Raw genomic sequence first — 9,499 nt, 5'->3', positions numbered from 1 at the left:
TGCCGTGACTCGGATTCGAACCGAGGTTGCTGCGGCCACAACGCAGAGTACTAACCACTATACGATCACGGCAAGCTACTTGGGCTCAACAACATACAGTGACATGGAGAATTTATAATTCGGAACACTCAGGGAACTCCTGTGATAGGCTGAATGTGTTCATTGCTTCCTCATTCCTTATACAAAGGCTTTGTCTCCTCAGTGGTTGATAGGCTGAAACCGTTTCCTGGCCGCCTGCTTGTGAACTGCCAGAAGTCAAAAATCACACATACACTTGTGGGCCTGTGATGGGACACCAATGCAGAGAAACACACCTGGCGCAGATCTTCTATTCTGTCTATTAGACCTGCATCTCCCCTGTACCTCCTCAAGCCATTTGTATGTGTAGCAAGAAAAAGTTAAGGAGCGGTCCATCTACACTTTTATAGGGAGGATGCTGCCGTGAGCTCCTCCCAGCTAATCACACAAACAGCAGTAAAGCAAGATAACTACACAGTTAGGGGGGACTGCATGGTTAGATTTTTGAGGAATTATTGAAACTGACCTCAGTGACCCATGATCAGAGCTGTGGCTAATGACTGCGTGCCCAATTATGATGAAGCAAGCACCATGGCTCGTAGGGGCCCCACAACACGCTTTTCTTAGCTCATTGAATTAAAGTATAAACCTCTGCCATGTATGAGTGGTAAAGGCTTGTTAATTTGGTTTCTTTTCCAATTCACGTCTGACAACAAGATGAAGGAACATTGGGGCATCAGAAGCTTTGGAAAGTAGCCACCAACCTCAGAGAAAGAGAGAAAGAGGGAAAAGGCAGTATGAGGTGTGGAGAAAACAGCAGCAGGTACAAGGAGCTCAAATGAGATTAATGGCGCCTAAATAGAGCACATAAAGGAACAGTTACAAATCTAAGAAAAGGGAAAGAAAGACTGGGAAAAAAACACGGAAAGAGCCTGTAGATAAAATTCTCTTCCTGGGACAGCAGGCTAAGAGAAATTACACAGGGAGCAGTTAAGCTTGTAACACGGGGAGAATAGAAAAGAAAATGCAGTTTTATGAAGTGTGTTTGCCTAATCCAGCAAGCACTTTTGTTTTATTTTTCTATTTGCTTCTTTTATTGGTAAAGTAAGTTTCAAGTGCATGAATGGTATGACTGAGAGAGCCAGGGTATAATAATTTGAAGTGTTTGCACCAGCGCTAATGTAGAACGAGAGTTATAGCAAAGATATGAAAGGGGTAGCGATAATAAATATGTGAAAGGGCAATAGTGACACCAAAATAAGCCACCTATTTATAAAACTGACATGGAAGAAATTCTAAAGGTTAACTTCTGAAATTTTAGCCGATGTTAAAAAGTTTCTCGTTGTTGGCAGGATTCCAACCTGCGCGGGGAGACCCCAATGGATTTCTAGTCCATCGCCTTAAACACTCGGCCACAACAACTGACTGTAAGTTTTGTGCAAATAATCTGTATGAAAGTTTTCAAGGTGTCCCACAGCAAATTCCTGGTATTCTGCAATGCACTTTTTAAAAATAATGTTTATTTCAGCAGGCACATTCTCTCCTAAAAACAAAAATTGCATGAGTATATCTTATATCTCTAGTTTGGAAAAGGATAGGCTTTCATGCATACTCTCATGTGGCACTCAAGTTTTTGGGACCCTATTGCACTCTGTTTTCGTGCAGCATTTAGTCTATGGCCCATATTACAGAAGTCTACCATCTTTGAGTATTTGAGGCTCCTTTGTAAGTGCTTTATCTTTTTTACTTGAAGAGCTATATAATAAAGGGGTCAGGGAAAGATTGCATTTATGGAAGATAAAAGAAGGCACACTTGTCTCACCAAATGCCGTAGAGAAACCTGATGTTTTACTCATGTTATCCTTAGTTTGTTTTTGTTAGACCTTGCATTCTTAAGGTGGCCTCAACCCTACCTTATTGCTTTTCACCTACGCATTTTGCTGTATCTTTTTGTTGGCCTTAGGACTCTGATCACTTTATCGCTACTAATCAGTGCTGAAGTGCACGTGCTTCTTCCCTAATCATGTGTGTAATTGGAGTATACCTGACTGACACATTTAATTTACTTGAAAGCCCCTTGTAAAGTGGTATACCATATACCCAGGGACAGATTGTGCCGCCCAAAGAAGTAGCATTTCAAACCTGTCTCAAGCCTGCTACTGCAGTGCCTGTGCTGCAGTGTACTGCCACTTCGACTTGCCATTTAAAACTACTTGCCAAGCCTTAAACTCCAATTTTATTACATATAATTAACCCCTAAGGTAGGCCCTAGGTAGTCCTAGGGACATCATGCTATGTAAGTAAAAGGTAAGACATGTACTGTAGTAGTTTGCATGTCCTGGTAGTACCAAACAGTCTATTACATTTTTCACTGCAGTGAGGTCTGCCCCTCTCATAGGTTAGCATTGGGTATTCCCTTATACTTTTTGGGGGGTAATTCCATATCAGAGAGGAGAAGCTTTATTTATTTATTGATAAATCCTATTTACTGGTGAGGTTGTATTTAACTTTACTATTTTATAAATGCCATTTTTAGAGAGTGAGCATTTCTCTGCACTTACTGCTCTATTTGCCTGAAAACCTGTCTCCAATTGACGTCTGGATTGGGCTGCGAGACAGCTACATTTGTGCATTCCCTCTAGACAGCCACAACACAGGTCACTCAACTGCAACTGCATTCTGATTGGCATGGGGGAGAGCGCCATTCCCCCCACCGCAAATAGGTTCAAGAACGATAATTTATGTCAGTAGGTACAATATAGCTACATCTTATAATCATGTGTGTTTAAATATTTTGTCGTTAGATCGTTTAAATATTTTAAAGGATCTGTTTTTAATAGACATTTTACAAAAACAACAGGTACATTTGGTAATTCTGTAAAAGAAAAACCCAACTGCCGTGACATTGCCAACCACAATGCCATGACTCGGATTCGAATCGAGGTTGCTGCGGCCACAACGCAGAGTACTAACCACTCTACGATCACGGCAAGCTACTTGGGCTCAATAACATACAGTGACATGGAGAATTTATAATTCGGAACACTCAGGGAAGGATGTATGACGTTACAACGCATACTTTTACCACGCCTACCTTTACAACGCAATTTTTACAATGCAGGATCCATTACAACGAAGTACCATTACAACGCATGTATTTACAACGCAGATACCTTTACAACGCATACAATTACAACGTAAGTATTAGTAAGTATATAATATTTTTTGAAATGTAAATTAATTAAAATTAATTTAGTTTAATTTAATTTATTTTAATTAATTTAATTTAATTTAATTTAATATATTTAATGTAATTTAATGTAATTTAATTTAATTAATGTAATTTATTGTAATTTAATTTAATTAATGTAATTCTATTTATTTTAATTAAATTAAATTAAATTAAATTAATTTAATTTAATTTAATTTAATTTAATGTAATTTAATATAATCAATTTATTTTAATTGATTTTCATTAATTTAATGTAATTTAATGTAATTTAATTAAATTAATTTAATTTAATTTAATTTAATTAATTTAATTTAATGTAATTTAATTTAATTAATTTAATTTATTGTAATTTAATTTAATTAATGTAATTAAATTTATTTTAATTTAATTAATTTAATTTAATTTAATTTAATTAATTTAATTTAATTTATTTTTATTTAATTTAATTTAATTATTTAATTTAATTTAATGTAATTAATTTATTTAATTTAATTAATTTAATTAATTTATTTTTATTTAATTTAATTAAATTATTTAATTTAATTGAATTTATCCTGTACCCCTTTACCCCAAAAACCGAAAACTGACCCTGAACCCTAAAAATACCCCTTTACCCAAAAACTGAAAACTGACCCTGAACCCTAAAAATACCCCTTTGCCCAAAAACTGAAAACTGACCCTGAACCCTAAAAATACCCCTTTACCCAAAAACTGAAAACTGACCCTGAACCCTAAAAATACCCCTTTACCCAAAAACTGAAAACTGACCCTGAACCCTAAAAATACCCCTTTACCCCAAAAAGTGAAAACTGACCCTGAACCCTAAAAATACCCCTTTACCCAAAAAACCCAAACTGACCCTGAACCCTAAAAATACCCCTTTACCCAAAAACCCAAAACTGACCCTAAACTCTAAAAATACCCCTTTACCCAAAAACCCAAACTTATAATATTTTTGATAACATTATATACTTACCAATACTTACGTTGTACTGGTATGCGTGGTAAAAGTATCTGCCTTGTAAATACATGCGTTGTAATGGTACTTCGTTGTAATGGATCCTGCGTTGTAAAAATTGCGTGGTAAAGGTAGGTCGTGGTAAAAGTTGCGTGGTAAAGGTTGTATACCCTCAGGGAACTCCTGTGATAGGCTGAATGTGTTCATTGCTTCCTCATTCCTTATACAAAGGATTTGTCTCCTCAGTGGTTAATAGGCTGAAACCATTTCCTGGCCGCCTGCTTGTGAACTGCCAGGAGTCAAAGATCACATATACACTTGTGGGCCTGTGATGGGACACCAATGCAGAGAAACACACCTGGCGCAGATCTTCTATTCTGTCTAGTAGACCTGCATCTCCCCTGTACCTCCTCAAGCCATCTGAATGTGAAGCAAGAAAGAGTTAAGGAGCGGTCCATCTACACTTTTATAGGGAGGATGCTGCCGTGAGCTCCTCCCAGCTAATCACACAAACAGCAGTAAAGCAAGATAACTACACAGTTAGGGGGGACTGCATGGTTAGGTTTTTGAGGAATTATTGAAACTGACCTCAGTGACCCATGATCAGAGCTGTGGCTAATGACTGCGTGCATAATTATGATGAAGCAAGCACCATGGCTCGTAGGGGCCCCACAACACGCTTTTCTTAGCTCATTGAATTAAAGTATAAACCTCTGCCATGTATGAGTGGTAAAGGCTTGTTAATTTGGTTTCTTTTCCAATTCACGTCTGACAACAAGATGAAGGAACATTGGGGCATCAGAAGCTTTGGAAAGTAGCCACCAACCTCAGAGAAAAAGAGAAAGAGGGAAAAGGCAGTATGAGGTGTGGAGAAAACAGCAGCAGGTACAAGGAGCTCAAATGAGATTAATGGCGCCTAAATAGAGCACGTAAAGGAACAGTTACAAATCTAAGAAAAGGGAAAGAAAGACTAGGAAAAAAACACGGAAAGAGCCTGTAGATAATATTCTCTTCCTGGGACAGCAGGCTAAGAGAAATTACACAGGGAGCAATTAAGCTTGTAACACGGGGAGAATAGAAAAGAAAATGCAGTTTTATGAAGTGTGTTTGCCTAATCCAGCAAGCACTTTTGTTTTATTTTTCTATTTGCTTCTTTTAGTAATAAATGTTTTTTATTGAAGAAATCAACACGATACAGGTATCAACACACACGGGTGCTTGTCAATCAGGTCAGTAGAGCTAGGATGCGAGTGCCTCAGAGGGTAGGGTATGCAGTATATAGAAATTGTAGTTAAACACAGCAAGCCGCCTACAACCCAACCGGGCCGGCCGCGTTTAAAAAAAAAAATGCAACGATAATGAGGGCAGCTCCAACTCCTGTCTTCAGCCCGCACCCTCTGATGGTGACCTAAAATATGGCTTATGCCCATCGCACAACCGTGCCATCGGTCAACACACTATAAAACTATCATCCCCCGTCCCTAGACCCCCTCAACCCGCCCCATCCCGTAACCAGTCCCCCCCTCGCCCAGAAACTCCAACCCCAACAAACCCAAACCCCAACCCCACTGCTCCCCCCTCCAACCCCCCCATACCCCCGGTGATCCATGGTCTCGTTCCGGCTAGTCATACTTCATCCCGTTCCTGATTTGAGGGCAGGCATGGCGTTCCCCTCCGTTGGGGCAATCTCAGTCAACCTTAGCAATCGAAAATACCTCGGACAGGTGACTTCCACAAACTCCGAGGACAGAAGAGCTAGAAACGGCTGTCAGAGTTCCGCGTACCTCGCTCCTTCCCCAGCTTTATACAGAGAAAGTCTTTCCATACCCAGGACCAGCCACAGGCGGTGGAGCCACCCTTGATATGTGGGGACGTGGGTCGTGCGCCAGTGGGTTACAATGTTCTGTAGCGCCGAGCCCAGAGCAATGGCTATCAAGCGCCCCCTTCGTGAGTGTAGGGGGTAGGTCAGTGCATTTGGGAGCCCTAGAATGACGTAGGATGGGAAACGCGGGATTTCAGTGTCAAAGTGTTTGTCCACATCATCCAGAACCTGACGCCAGTACTCCTGCAATAGGCTGCAGTCCCAAAGAATGTGCGTGAGGGTGCCTAGCTGTCCGCAGCCTCGCCAACACAGGGGGTCTTTGGTACTATCCATTTCATATAGGCGTTCTGGGGTGTAGTACCAGTAGGTCACCACCTTCGTTAGAGTGTCCGTGAGCCCCATATGGTATGCTGAATGTCAAGCCCTGTAGTATATACCCTCCCACTCTTTATGAGTAAATGTCCTCCCCATCTCCCTCTCCCACCGTGCTCTACTCGCGCTGTATGTGTGCTGGTGTTTGAGTGTGAGCATTTTATATAAGTCAGAGATTAGCTGCTTGTCCGACTTGCGGGTGATCAACCAATATTCGAAATTCGTCAGTCTCCGATCTGCGTCTGGTCTTACCGTCTTACCGAGGGCCCAATGCCTAACTTGAAAGTAATGGAGTCGTTCGGTCTCCGGGAGGCCAAAGTCCTGGCGTAGTTGCGGAAATGGAATTATCCCTTCCGGACCGTATATCTGGCAAAGGGAGCCACAGCCGGCCAACTTCCATCGTTCGAAGGCCTTTGCGTCCAGCCCCGGTTGAAAGTCAGGGTTATCAAGAATGGGGGTGAGGGGAGAGGGGGCGGTTGTGAGACCGAGGTCCACTCCCACCCGATCCCAGATCTCCAGCGGGACTCGCGTAATGTGGGAGGTGTACAAGTTGCGGGGCCTATGTATTTTGCGCATAAACGGGATCTCTTGTAATGTGCGCCCCGCTACTGCCTGGTCTTGAAATAACCAGTGTTTCCCAGACTCCCATTGGACCCACTCCGCCAAGAAGCGTAGTTGTGCCGCCTGGAAGTAAGCGGCCAAGTTCGGAATCCCGATCCCCCCTTGTTCTGGCGTGAGCATCGCTATTTGGGCTTTTAGGCGCGGTTTCCTTCCGTTCCAAACAAATTGGGAAAGATCAGACTGCACCAGCTTAATCCATCCTGTTGGGGGGGCGAGAGGTATAGTGCGAAAAACATACAGAATCTGGGGTAGGACCGTCATCTTGATCGCCGCAACCCTGCCCAACCAGGACAACGGGTAGTGTTTCCACTGCCCCAGCTCCTGCCGAACCTTCTGCCGGAGGCGGGTGTAGTTAACGTCCACTGTGGTCTGAAGGGAGGCCGCCAGGTTGATCCCCAGATAGGGAACCGTCTCCGTGGCCCATCGCAGAGGGAACCGGGCCTGCAGCGTGGCGCGTGTGTCTGCGGCAAGGGTTAGGTCAAGGGCCACCGATTTCGTCCAGTTGACCTTGAAGCCCGACACGCCTCCGAACCTGTCTAGGGCGGTCATGCAGGCAGGGAGAGAGCCCCGGGGGTCCGCAAGTGACAACAAGACGTCGTCAGCGTATAGATTGATGACATGGACGTCTGCCCCGAATTTGATGCCTCTAATTTCCGGGGCAGTTCGGATGAGCTGTGCCAGCGGCTCCATATAGAGGGCGAACAGGAGAGGAGACAGCGGGCACCCCTGCCTGGTGCCTCTCTCAATCTGGAAACGCGGGGAGGACAAGCCATTGACTCTAACGGAGGCCGAGGGAAATTTGTAGCAATTAAGTACTCTGGCCCGGAATTTGGGACCCATTCCCGCTTTTAGAAGGACCTTCTCGAGATATGGCCAATGGACCCTATCAAAGGCCTTCACTGCGTCGATGGCTAGCATCATATATTTGCCCTGCGTACGGGACGCCTTCTCAATGAGATGGAGGGCCCGCTTGGTGTTGTCAGAAGTCTGGCGCTCGGGGATGAAGCCAGAATGATCCGGCTGAATAAGGCCTCCCATGTAGGGGCCCAACCTAGAAGCGAGGACGCTTGTGTATAATTTGAGATCGACGTTTAAAAGGGAAATGGGCCGGTAAGCCCCACAGTCAGTCGGATCTTTGTCTGGCTTGGGTATGACCGCGATGGCTGCTTCGAGCAAGTCCCGGGAGATCGCCCCGTCCTCTGCGAATGATGTAAAGAGTCTGGCCAAGAGGGGTGCGAGTTGAATACAAAAGGTCTTGTAGAAGCACGCCGGGAAGCCATCCGGCCCCGGCGCCTTCCCGAGTTTGAGCCGAGAGATTGCCGAGATAACATCCTCCGGGCGGATGTCTCTCTCCAAATTATCCACCTGTTCCTGGGTCAGGGCTGGCAACGGTACCTCCTCGAGAAAGGCCAATTCTGCCTCTGGGTTAGGCGGATCCGCCTCATAGAGAGTGGCATAGAAGTCACTGAAAGCCTCCGCGATTGCACGGTCACCGGTGACTCTGGTGCCATCGGGCCCCTTCAGTTCCTTAACCTCACGTTTCTGGGCTACCGTACGTAATTTGTGTGCCAGGAGGCGCCCACATCTATCCCCTTCAGTGTAGTAGGCATGTTTCAGCCATAAAGCTGCGTACTCCGCCCTGTCAATGTCAAGTGCAGCCAGTTGTTGACGGGCAGTCCGTAATTGTCTCCAAATTCTCGGAGCTCCCGTCCTACTGTGAATTTGCTTTTGGGTGAGTTCGTCCCGTTTGACCTGGCGCTCCTTATTTTCCGCGGAGGAAAGCGAGATAGATTGAGAGCAGCCCACTGCGTTGTAAGCGTCGTATCCTCGTTATTGTGTGGGACAGATAGTCCTTTATGGCGGCCTGGATTCTAGTAACCATGTCTTTCCTATAAAGCAAGGAGTCCCGGAGTCTCCACACCCTGCCGAAACGTGGCTCTCGTGGCCCTGTCAGGGTGACCGTGACCGGCGCGGGATCAGATAGCGACGCTGTTCCGATTTCTGCATTGGTGACAAGTGGGCGAGCCGCAGTGGAGACAAGCAGGTAATCTAGATGCGCATAGGTCCTACACGCTGCTGAGAAGTGCGTGTAGTCTGTTTCGCCAGGATGAAGCTCGCGCCATGCATCAACAAGCCCAAGATCCCTCAAGCGAGCCAAGCCTGACGGAGACAAGGCGCCCACCTGGCTAACGCGCTGACAGGAGCGATCTAGCAAGTTGTCTAGGACCAAGTTCAAATCACCCCCCAGCAAAATGTGACGGTCTACCGTGTCAGTCGCCTCTGTAAGCGCGGAGTGTATGAACTTTTCTTGGCCTTCATTTAGACCGTAAATCGAACCAATCATGTAGTTTAGGTTTCCTAACGCAAACCTGTAAACCAGCAACCGGCCTTTAATTTCTGCCATCTTACCCAAAACCCAAACCCCTGAATATGCGTGCCACCAGGATTGCTACTCCGGCCTTTTTCTCTGTGCAGG

At 44.8% G+C, this 9,499-nt stretch overlaps 2 non-coding genes across 2 annotated transcripts; both read right to left on the bottom strand.

The window, feature by feature from the left end:
* TRNAH-GUG (transfer RNA histidin (anticodon GUG)) lies at positions 1–72 on the bottom strand. Its single transcript has one exon. It is a non-coding gene; the product is annotated as a tRNA-His (tRNA).
* A 1,286-nt stretch (positions 73–1,358) lies between these two features.
* On the bottom strand, positions 1,359–1,440 carry TRNAS-AGA (transfer RNA serine (anticodon AGA)). Its single transcript has one exon. It is a non-coding gene; the product is annotated as a tRNA-Ser (tRNA).
* Positions 1,441–9,499: the final 8,059 nt, after the last annotated feature.

This window comes from Lissotriton helveticus, chromosome 12, assembly GCF_964261635.1.
Source record: "Lissotriton helveticus chromosome 12, aLisHel1.1, whole genome shotgun sequence".
NCBI lineage: Eukaryota > Metazoa > Chordata > Amphibia > Caudata > Salamandridae > Lissotriton > Lissotriton helveticus.
This window is presented reverse-complemented; position numbering and strand designations above follow the sequence as displayed.